Consider the following 12,796-nt stretch of genomic DNA (forward strand, 5'->3'; position numbering starts at 1 on the left):
ACTTTTCCTAGAATGAGTGGTGTTTTCTTATGATAACAATGTCGTTCCTTGTGTGAGGTTGTTTGTTTACTCAAGGATTATCTCTTATGCAAGAGGTGTGTATCCTTTAGTACAACCTCTTATTCACTTGATGATGAATGTCTATTATAAACGAACCCCTCAATTTGGGTCAACCGCATGTTATCCTTCATCAAGAATCCCATTGCCTATTAACAGGAGAAAGTTGTGAATTCTTACTCTCCTTCCTTTCTTTCAGTCAATAATATTATTTTTATTCAAAATATCCTCTTGGAGGTAGATGTATTAAGAAAATATCTCTTCCTCCTTTTCCTCCAAAGGATTACCTTTACACTTGTTGCAAGATATCTATTTTACTACTATCTTTTCCTTGCTTATAAGAGTCATGCCTCTTTGGATTTGGCTTGGATTTATGTACATTGTTGCCTAAAGGATATCTCCTTGGGTATATGGAGGAGTGTATCCTTTTTTCTATCTTCCTTAGGATATCAACATAATGATATGTTGACATCTTAAGGGTGGAGCATACATCACGCCCTTCGTATACCATATTTTCAATTCAAATTGTTGATTGCCTTGATTGGTTGTCCTATTGTATGTCTTATATGGGTTGTTGCATGCTTGAAACTAGACCTAACTCTTAGATGAGATGCTTCATTCCCAAAAATAGACGTAGTCCCTTTTTGTCTTATATGGGGTGTGCATGCTCAAAGCTAGATCCAGCACTTAGACAAGATGTTTATATTCCCAAAACTAGAAATATTATTTTTTAATTGCATGACTTATATAGGTGGTTGCACTCTTGAAACTAGAACTAATGTCTTAGACAAGAGGTTTAACTCCTAGAACTAGATGATGACATATGCAACAAGGTGAGTTGACTAGCATAATGTAGCTTGCTAGACCTTTCAACTCTTCCTTTTTCAAATTATTTAAGGTAGGTTTACTAACATAGCACAACTTCCTAAAATATTCAATCCTCCTTGTGTGGACGTTTTTAGATGAGTGGAAATATAATAATGCAACTTGCTAGACTATTCTGACTCTCCTTTTCTACAAGAATCACACAACAAAACATAGCTTGTTTTCCAGTGATTACTCATGTTTTCGTGGATCACCTACATAACACAACTGGCTAGCCTATGGATTCCATGACCTCTCTTGATTTTCTTTTAATGGACCACCTAGCATAACACAAGTTGCTAGCCTATGGCATCCATGCTCTCTTCTTTCTTGTCCCCATGAGCTCAGAGCTTTGTTACTTTCTGGATCATGGTTTGTCACTCAATGCAAGCTCTTTCTATTTTGATTTGACCATTTTTGTTATTGTAATATTAGCATTTTGAGAATGAGATTAGTGCCTAAGACATTTTGACTATCGAGGTCTCATCAACTAGTTGACTTGGAGATTTCTATTTTTAGTACTAACCACTTGTGTTGTGTGTCTTTTGTCTCTATATGTCTTTGTTTGGATTTTAAGTGTATTTTTCTTGTTTTTTGTATCCTTTCATGTAATTGTGTGATTTAAGATCCTAAGATTGGGGGCTTGGTTCCTTGAAATTAGTGATGTCTTATCTCCTTGTGATCTTGCTCCTACTTGCTCCACACTATGAATCAAATTTTGGTAAAGAGAGGTGAGGATGAGACTCCTTATGAATATTGGTATGGTAGATCACCTAATGTTAGTTATTTTAAGATATTTGGTAGAAAATGTTTTATTAAGAGAGATGACTATGTTAGCAAATTTAAGGCTAAAAGTGATGAAGGTATATTTCTTGGTTACTCTACCAAGGGTAAGGCCTACAAATGTTATAAAAATCGAACATAAAGAATTATTTAGAGTGTTGATGTTCAAGTGGATGAGTATCCTGAAGTCTCGAGAGAAACTAGTGTGGAGAAAAAGGATGAAGACCCTTGCATTTTGATTTTGGAACTTGAACCGGTGAAACCTGAAACTAGTAAAGAGAAGGCTTTTGTACCAATTCAACCGGAATAGATAGATTCAGAAGAACATGATGATAATGAAGAAGAAGAACCTGAAGATAATGATCATATTATTATGAGGTATGTGAGAGTCAATCACAATTCTAAGAAGATTATTGGAGACAAAGATGCTGGAGTATTAACCAGAAGAAGAATTAGAGAGAATTCTTGCATGATCTCTACTACTGAGCCAAGAACTGCTAAGGAAGCATTTGGAGATGATCATTGGATTAAAGCTATGGAGGAGGAGCTTGATCAAATTGAGAAGAACAAAACATGGACCCTAGTACCCAGAATGGTAAATGAAAATATGATAGGTACTAAGTAGGTATTCAAGAAGAAGATGAGTGAAGATGGTGTAGTACTCTGAAACAAAGGTAGATTCATTTGCAAAGGTTATGCACAAGAAGAAGGAGAAGATTATGGTGAGACTTTTATACCAGTTTCTAGACTAGAAGGTGTTAGAACTTTACTTGAATTTGCAACATTTAAGGGATTCAAAGTATATCAGATGGATGTGAAGTCAACATTTTTGAATGGAATACTCGAGAAGAAGAAGTATACATTGAGCAACCAGATGGTTATGCTTTGAATGATGAAAAAGACATGGTATGCAGATTGCACAAGGCTTTATATGGGTTAAATCAAGCACCGAGAGCATGGTATGAAAGGCTTTATTCACACCCGATGAAGATAGGTTTTTAGAGAACCAATAAAGATAGCAACATATATCTCAAATTTGAAGGAGATAAAATACTAGTTAGTGAAGTGTTTGTAGATCATATGATATTTGGAGGTAACGACGACATGAGAAATGACTTTGCAAATGAAATGAAAAATGAGTTTGAAATGTCTCTAGTGGGTGAAATAAAAAATTTCATAGGGTTGCAAATTCAGAAAATGAAGAGTGGTATTTTCATCACATAGTCTAAGAATGTGAAAGATGTATTAAAGACATTTGGTATGAGTGACTATAAATCAGTTGAGACACTAATGGTTACAGGTTGTAAATTGTCTAAGGAAGATGAATCCACATTTGCTGATGAAAAGGAGTACAGGTCAATGATTGGGAAATTGCTCTATGTTGTTCACAACAGACCAGATATACCTCATGCAGTTGGTCTAATTGCTAGATTTTACAAGAATCCTAAGAAAACACATTTGGAAACCAAGAGAATATTCAGATATTTGAAAGGTACTATTGACTATGGATTATGGTATCCATATGTAGGTAACTTTGACTTGAAGGTGTATATAGATGTAAACAGGGAAGATAATGTTGATGATAGGAAAAGAACAACTGGTGGAGCATTCTTTCTTGGAGGAAGAATTATTTCCTGGAGTAGCAAGAAGCAGAGTTGTATATCACAGTCTACTGTTGAAGCTAAGTATGTTGCAGCTTATATGAATTGTACCCAAACTCTCTGGATGAGGCACATTCTGGAAGGTTTCAAGATGAAGATTTTAGATCCAGTAGAGATCTTGTGTCATAATACCAATGCTATAAATATTTCCAAGAACCTTGTTTTGTACACACGAACCAAGCATATTGAATTAAACTATCATTTCTTGAGGGAAAAAGTGCAGAGTAAAGATGTGATTTTGGAGCATGTTTCTACCAAGGAGCATCTTGCAGATATCTTTACTAAATCTCTATCTAAGACTACTTTTAAGTATATTAGAAGTCAGCTAGGGGTTGTATCTCTTCATGAGGTCAATTGAGCATCATGTAGAGTACATCAGTCCCAAAGCTACTTGCAGAATTTTACAATAGGATTGGTGTAGAGTGGACTTATTCCACAGGGGGAGAATCAAGTTGCAGGTTGTTGATGTTGAACAGTGAAGTTTGACATTGCATGTTTTACTTTCACATTGGCATTGTTGAAAAAGGGAGAGAAGAACTATTTTATTATGGGAAGAAGAATTGTATGATTGATAGAGAGAAGGTCTATAGCCAGTTACCACTTGAAGACAAGGTGAATACATCGTAAAATGTAAACCAGGATTCCTATTCATAATTAGAGCAATCAAGGGTATTGATATTTGTATTGCCATTGATGCCAAAGGGGGACATTGTTGGCATTTGCATGAATATTGCATTGATGAAATGTTATGTTGCCATTAATGTCATTTAACTGGTAATGATATTGTTATAATGTTGTTTTGTAACTGGTAGGAAGAGCTAGTGAAGGGAACTGTAACTAGTAGGTGAGTTTGTGGAGTGAACTAGTATTGCTAAGATATGGAGAGTTGAACCGGTAAACCCTACATGTTGATTTGATAAACCCTAAGCAATTAAGTTTGGTGGATTAGCTGTATTGGTTCATGATTTGATGATGAGTGGTAATGATTATCACACGTATGCATGGTGTATGAGAAGAGTTTCAAAGTGTTTTTGGCATGTTGAGATAACAATTTTATCTAGGGAATGAGAAAGTATATTACATGTAATGCAAACCACGTGATGAGTTACTGATTTTGAGGAAGTTGTGACCAAGGAGCGGTCGAGACTATCTTCAATAATGTGCAGAGATTATTATGTAATCCAACAGCCATACTTGAACCAACTTGTTTTTAATCTCTAGGAGAGAATTAGGTTTTTGTTGTGTTACCAACCTGATGATTTATTTATAAGGTTGATGAATTGTTTTCTTGAAGTGTTGGCAAAAGTTACAGTTGTGTGTGGTTGTCAAACTAGATGATGTATCTATTGTTTCTGTAAAGGTAGATAGGAGAATGAAAAGGATCTGAACAAGCATGTGTAGTGCAATTCAAACAAATCAGCAAATCCCTGTTGTTTTCTAACAATTATAGTAGTAAAATCCCCTAATCGGGTAAGCTCTAACAAGCTTAGTGTTATTCAAATACTCTAACAAGACAGTCCATTAGCTTGGATTTCAAATCCTCTACCGAGGTTACTCCTCACAAGGTATTGCTTCTAATAGGGCATTATAGTCAATCCCTTAACCGGGCGGTCCCTAACTGGATATGTTCTTAACAGGACTTTTGTAAAGCTTTAACAAGCTTGGCTCCTAATAGGGAGAACTTCATTCAGAATACTTGTGGGTATTCATCCCCACTGTGGTTTTTCCCATTTGGGTTTCTACGTCAAAAATATTTTGTCAAGTGGTGATTATTTTTGTGGTGATGTTTTCTATGGTTGAATTGATTAACTGCTTAATCCACTTTGATAAGTTATGATAACTAACAAAAATCTGAAATGAGGTCTTACTTATGTAAGTAAAGTATTTGGATGTTTGTAAGTTTCAAGTTGTTTACTGTTAATATTTTATAACAGTCAACTGGTTTAACTTGATAGTGATATTGCATTTGTAGTTTAGCGGTTTAACTTGTTAGTTTAAAGTTTTCTTTGAGAGGTTGATTCTAAGTTTGGTGAAAGTTTATATCAGGTTTTCTATCTACTAATTCACCCCCCCTCTCAATAGTTAACTGGATCCATATTCTTTCATCATACCATCAGAAAGAACTTAACAACCAACAACAATACCGAACCTCATAACTCAATCAAATCATCATGGGGACCATTGAAACTTTTGCTGAATAAATTGGATATACTTATCTCAAAGCCTATTAAATCACAACAACTCAACTATAAAACACTAGCCAAACCAACTCATTTAATCTGACTACAACACTAGAATACACAGAGGAATATGTTGATATCAATGACAACACACCAGTTCAACAAACTTCTCAACAATATCCAACACTTTACTACATATTAAATTTATATATACTTATATACATGAATTGGCTAACCAAAGATATAATCTTTCAAGGTGTGCACCCTTGGTCTCCTTGTGTTGTGCAACGCATCGCTCAGGTTTGTGACATGGCTTAACCACCTCATGTGGATTCTATAAGTCTAGTGATTGTATTGGGTATTAACAGGTTGATTATTTGGTGCAATAGCAATCACATTTTTAATAAGTGGTATCAAATCTTTATCATAGGTTCAAACTCCTCGCTTGTGCACTTGCAACATATAATGCTTTGTTCAACTTGGCTATAGGAACAGACATAGAATGTATTTTCCATGGTTGCAATGCAATCAACTGCTAACTAAAAAGGTAAATAATAGAAATGAATCTACTTAATAGTACAACAATGATGGAACACTCCCAGAGTGGGCCCACTTGGATGAGCTTCCAAAAAGTTAATGAGACTTAAAAACAACAATAGCATCATTGGCATACTGAATTCATAATAACATTGATGACAAAAATAGAAAGATCTTCTTTTATTCAAATTGTAAAAAGAGAGCACACTAAGTTCTAATAGATAAGTTGCATAAGATAGTCCATCATTTTTCCTAGACAAAGCTAATCGATGGATTTATAAGAGACTCTTACAACTAACTCATTACTCATCCAATCCACTCCTAACAAGATGGGAGGATAACTCTTATTTGAAAGAAACAGACAACGAGATGAGTCATCTCAAGAATCACTCTAACCCATAGATCTAGGACAATGTTCTACCTAGATATCCTCAACTATACAACATATGTTAAAAGAAAGAAACCATCTCAAAAAGATGTATGAGTCTTCATTATGAACTAGGAGTCTTCATTATGGCACTAGTTATCGGCTTTGACAAGTTCAACAAATTCCTATCCAAGCATGACTGCTACTCTGCGAAACAACAACAGATGTCCTCTTCCTCATTTATTCTCTCTTCATTAGCCACATATACCAAGGTTAACATACACAACATACGTATGCATAATTTTGCCTTAAAACAATATTTGATCCCATCATTTATACATTATTAATATATGTTTCTCATAACATTCATAAGGATGTCTGGTTAATAACAAAATTCATAAGTCATAAACAAAAGACTTATATCTAGCATAGCCATAATGTCTAAACCATGAAATAACAGTCCTAATTAAACTTAAGAGTTCATACAAAAAGACCAAAAATAAGGCTCATCAAAGGCCACACAAAAAATCCATACCTATCTTACCATTTTGCACCATTCTTTTCACTCTTTCAATCAAGGGAATTGTCTAACTATCCTTAGTATTGTTGACCCATCCATTTTTGTAGATTCTCAAATTCATTATCAATCTTCTCAAATTATCCAATAGTAACCCCATTCAGTGATTCATCCACATCATGGGAAGTATGAGGAGAATGGGGATAAGTGATCAGTCGTTTGTTGGATTACAGGAAGCACTAACATTCACATAAAATAATATATGCAATTGAGATTCCACATCCTTAGTATTTAAACCTTTGAAAGCCTTAAGTATACAACTTCTTCTCATTGGAATGTTGTATTTACGACTAAGAGTAATGAAACTCATGCACAAAGGAAGGAAAATTGGATGAAAAAATTTAAAATTATGATTAAGCAATGCAATTTTTTATAAAATTGATTGATTAACCAACTTATTAAACAATGTGAATTATGATATCAACTAGATATTAGATGCATCTGAATATGGACATAACATTTCATAGTATTTATATTTAAAAATATAAGTGAAAAATTATGCAACCCACAAGTCAATTTTAGAATAATAAATTATGGTTTTTATGAAATTAAAAATTAAATTTATGTAATTCAATTGTAAATGTGATTTGTGGGTGCAAAAGTTAATGTTAAAGTGCATACAAATCAGATTTGATATAATAAATCATAAACAAGAATGAAACAAGTCACATTCACCAAAATGTAATGGTTGTAGAAATTACAAGTCTACAAGTTATGTTTTGTAAACAAGGAAATGACATAACTTTCTCATGCCAAAATATTGAAATAGTGATAAATATAATATATCCAACCTCAATTCTATTAGGAAGAGGGTTAATTATTATTGAAGTCCTATTCCCCTTTTGTTTAAGTTGGACATGAAATTGAAATTGTATAGTTGACTTTAGGGTAAGTATTTCAGAAATTGAAGTAAATTGATGAAAGCATAATGCCAAAATTATCCAATAGGACCACAAATAGCGATCAACAAAAAATAATATATTGAGAATATGTACCCAAAAGTTTAGCCTAATTTTCTAGGAATAGGTAGTAAAAGTTCACGTTGGTCCTCCAAATTTCACTCTGTTGAATGTTTGACATATCCGTCATTGCCAACTCTATCAAAATATTTGACTATAACTCCCAAGTTGATTCCCCACACAAATAAAGAGAGAATAAAGTATTGTGGATAGGGGTTTACGTAGGGTGAAACCCCACTTTAGGAGTTAACCTTGAAATTGAAATGATAAATGTAATGAGAAACTAGAGAAAGATGCTTTCCTTTGGAGCGAAATGTTATATTTCAAATGAAATGCTTATAATTGAAATGTATACCTTGATGAAGTTTCCTTGAATCCTGATGCAAGGATTTTAGGATGCCTTGTAGAATGTCTGAATATAGAAAGTTGATCATGGATGCCATCTTGAATGATTGAACTTGATTTCACTTTTTCTTCAATGCTTGATGAATCTCTGATTGATTTCTCACTTGAATTGAATTTTTAAGAGTGTAATTGTGATCATATAATTCATTAGAATAGGTCCCAAATGAGAGGGGTACACCTCCTTTATACTTGACTACTCAAAAATTAATTGAATTTATAGAGTAGGTTGACATGAGGCCTGATTTCCTACTCACATGAAGTGTGTTGTATATTGTTGGAGTTTTTTGATAGTATTGGCTTGTATGGTTGTCATTGATGTTAAACCTAGTTATTCAAATGCATGTTGGTTCAAATATACTTTGTCAGACCTAGTTATCTAGATTGATACTAGTCCATATATGATTTTGGTATTGGTTGTATCATCCTATATTCAGAGTGGTCCAAAATAATTTTGGGGCCCTTCGAATATATTGCTAATTGTATTGTGGTTTAGTGGATCATATTCTTTGGGTTCAGATATGTGTTGGAATATTTGTTCAGATGTTAATTTGGGTCTCACATAGTGTGTGGAGATTTGCATGGAGTATTGTGCATCAAAAAAGGTTATGTGGCTGACTAGTTGTCTTATCTAGATGTTACATTTGGTGATGCCCTTAGGAATATGTGTTAGCATGTGTGGATACTTGCATTAGTCATGGAAGGATGTATTGTGATATTTTTTGCTTCCCTCTTTTCTGTGGAGTTGACCGATCTAAGTATTTTAGGTTCAAGAGGCTTATTTTGTGTAATATTTTTTAATCTATTTTGGTCGACCCTTAAATAGAATTTTAATATTGTATCTCATATTTAAGATGTAAAGATGGATGAATTGTGTGTAAATGAGAAGTGAATTGTGTGAGAAGTATATGCAAATGATTTGCAAGTATATTTGAGTTTTTGGTGATGCGGGAGATGGTTTGAGAAGACCTTTGAAGCTAATATATTCCACAAGATAGTGTGTTGGGATAGTGAATATTATCAAAGATATTTTCCATGATATTGGCTAGTTGACTTAGTTGTTCAAGGAAAATTTCATGATTAAGATAATCCTTCTCAATTTCAATTCAGCTATTTCATTTGTTGTTGACTAACAATAAGTCCTTCGACAATAGTTTGTATCTTGGCTTGAAGAAGTACTATTCATTTGTGCAAGTCCTCTTTGTATCTTGCATAAGATTGTATGCCTTAGTTCTACAAGTCCTTAATGTGTTGGTGCTCCTTGTCCGCAAGCCTAGAAAGTAAAAATTGTTATTCATATTGTGAGATATTATCACAATGGTTTTTCCCTATTTCGGTTCATGTAAATTTCATGTTCATGTGTTCATATGTTGATGGTCAAGATGCTTATGTGGTGATGATTAATGTGCTATTGATATTTGAGTTAATTTGTCTTATTAATAACTAATTTTAAATTTGCAAACCGATTCATCCCCACTGTCAATCTTGTCGGGTGTTCAACAATTGGTATCAAAGTAAGGTTCTTTTGGCAATTGACACTCATCTAGGTTATAGGTGTTTTCATAGATGGAAACACACTTCATGGGAGATTCAGAAATCGAGGTAGTTGGAATTCACTTCACCGGCATTCAGGGAACCAGTAGGCATGTAACCGACAAACTTGGATCCGGTATTCTAAGGCCGACATAGGAGATTGATTTGGCAAGCCTAGAAGCAACAACGATCACATTGTTTCATGTTTATATTTTTTTTGGGCTGACATGTGTCTTATCTTTTGAAATATGATTGTAAGCCGACATAAGGCATTTGTGTTTATTCATGTAAATGGCTGTATAAGTCAGTTCGGGTTAGGTCATTTTGTGGATATGAAAGATAAGAGATGTGATAGGTTATGTGATGTTATGCGAGCAAGATCTTAATTGATAGAATGCAAATGTAAGGATTTGTAATCGATCTTGATTATTTGTGTAGAGGTTTGGGAGGCGATCTAATTTACTAGCAAGGGAGGTTACAGTATAACCGGTACAACTAGTGCTTTAACCAAAACTCATCCAGTTCATTGGATCTGTAGTTAGTGCGGATCCTTTTATGGTGAGCAGTGTGCCTTCCAGCATGTGTAGGCCCTTCTTGTAATATTTATTCAGTTGGCCAGTGGATAGATATTGTGGGTCACCAATCCCACCGCGGTTTTTCCTCTTTGAGGTTTTCCACATATAAATCTATGTGTTATGGTGTTGGTTCTTGTGGTTGCATTAATATTACTTGTTGTTACTTTCTTTTATGTATATCGGTTAATAAGTGGATTTGTTAATAAGGCTAAAAGTATTATAACCAATAGAAAACTGATTTACCCCCACCCCCCCCCCCCCCCCCCGCTCTCAGTATTCTTGGATTCTAACAGGTTCCTCTTTAGAAAGATTAACCACTTGAGGTAGATATCAAGATGGCATGAGACCTTCATGTTAAAGCACTGATGTTTGATGGAACAAACTTTAATAATTCAAAAGAAATAATGTTGTCTTACTTGAAGGCATTGAATAATAGAATCTGGGAGATTATTTAGATAGATTATCAAAGCCCTCTGAATAGACCGTCAACTCTGGATGAAATTAAGCCTCACAAGAAAAATGTAAAAGATAGAATAATTATTATCAACTATCTTAGTGATGAAGTATTTGACAAGGTTAAAGGAATGAAATAAGCTAAGAAAATTTCAAACAAGTTGTTTTATGCATATGAAGGTGATCCAAAGACTCATCAAGCAAAACCTTTGAACCTGAAGCAAAAATTTAAAGGTTTTAGAATGGCTATTGATAAAAGTGTTAAAAACTACATACATAGAGTGAATGATATAGTGGAGGATATTCAAGATGTTGGTGGAATGCCGGAAGAAAGTGATGTCATCAAATAGACCTTTTTTTATGTTGACTAAACCCTACAAACTGAAGAAGTGTGCTATTGAAGAATGCCATGATATGAGTAAGTGCACAATTGATCAACTTATCAGAATATTGTTTGCTTATGGAATTGGAGAGATCGAAGCTATAAAATCCCATCAAAGAGAAGTTGCATTTAACATTTCAAGGATATTAGGAGATGAATCGAAAATAAGTGAGAATGTGGATGGGGCTAAACAAAACTTCTTGAAAAGATTGAATTGAGGAACTAGAAAGTTTACATAGGTAAGTTTCCCTTGAAATGCTTTAATTGTAGAAGAATTGGTCATTCTGCTTCTAAATGTATATGCAACTTGAAGATTAGAGAAATATGATGATGTTGGAAAGCAAAGTAGATATAGAAGACATGATTTTAAGAAAAGAACATATGATAGAGATAAAGGGAAAAATAGTTTTTTCTCTATGGCAGCACATTCATCTAAGGAAGAAGATGTTGACAACTCAAAAGAGGAATATTTATTGTTGGCTATAGAGGACAAGTATCAAGAAATATTTGAAAGATTAGAAGAGAATAGTACACTTCATGTTGAAGTTGAACCAAGACCATGGATCATTGATTCTAGATCCTCTGAACAAATGGCCAAAGACAAAGACAAGTTTATCACTCTGAAGAAGTATGATGGCGGATCAAAAAAAATTGTAGGTGAAGAAGTTGCACTAATTTGTGGAATAGGAAGTATCTTGATTGATGGTAAGCATAAAACTGATGGTGTATATTACGTAGAAGGTTTGAGACATAGTTTATTGAGTGTCAGTCAAATACAAATGGTACCATCCAAGGTGAACGGAAATATGGTTAGATCACCTCTTAAGAAGATACCATCCAATTTATTAGGGATGTTGCTAAAGATCAATCTTCAATTGTTACATGTGTATGCTCCATTTCCTATCTCAATTTTTGAAATATTCTGTTTTGAGACCCGAACACTAAAATCCTTCAATGATTAGCTCGGTCTAGCAATACCATATCTCTTGTCTTTCTTATCCAAAAATGGCATTTTAGTCTCCCCCAGATATGTAATGAGGGAAGGGATAAGACTCAATAAAGCTATCCAACTGAACCCACAATTCACATTTAAAAAGACAAAAGACTAGGCCATAAACATTAATAAATAGGAACTACAAATTAGTACTCAGACTTGATCATTTGCCACCAACTTAATGCATTCTATCCCCCAATTTCTCAAAGCAAACTAAAGAGGGATTCCAAAGAACTACTAGTCCACCAAAAGATGCATTTGATTAAGTAACCTCCACTTTCCAGTTCCTCAACCCTTTGGTGAAGAATGTAATGCCTGTGGTGAATACTTTAGTTTCTTGTATTAGTATTGCATCAACCTTGGTCAAGACCACCCTTTACTTGACTAGGCATCTTTTGTTAGGGGAATTTAAGCCCTAAACATTCCCTGATAAGTGAACCATGGCCCTTTGGAAAGGGGCTTTCCCTTTCGT

This window comes from Cryptomeria japonica, chromosome 4 (assembly GCF_030272615.1).
Source record: "Cryptomeria japonica chromosome 4, Sugi_1.0, whole genome shotgun sequence".
NCBI classification, from domain to species: Eukaryota; Viridiplantae; Streptophyta; class Pinopsida; order Cupressales; family Cupressaceae; genus Cryptomeria; species Cryptomeria japonica.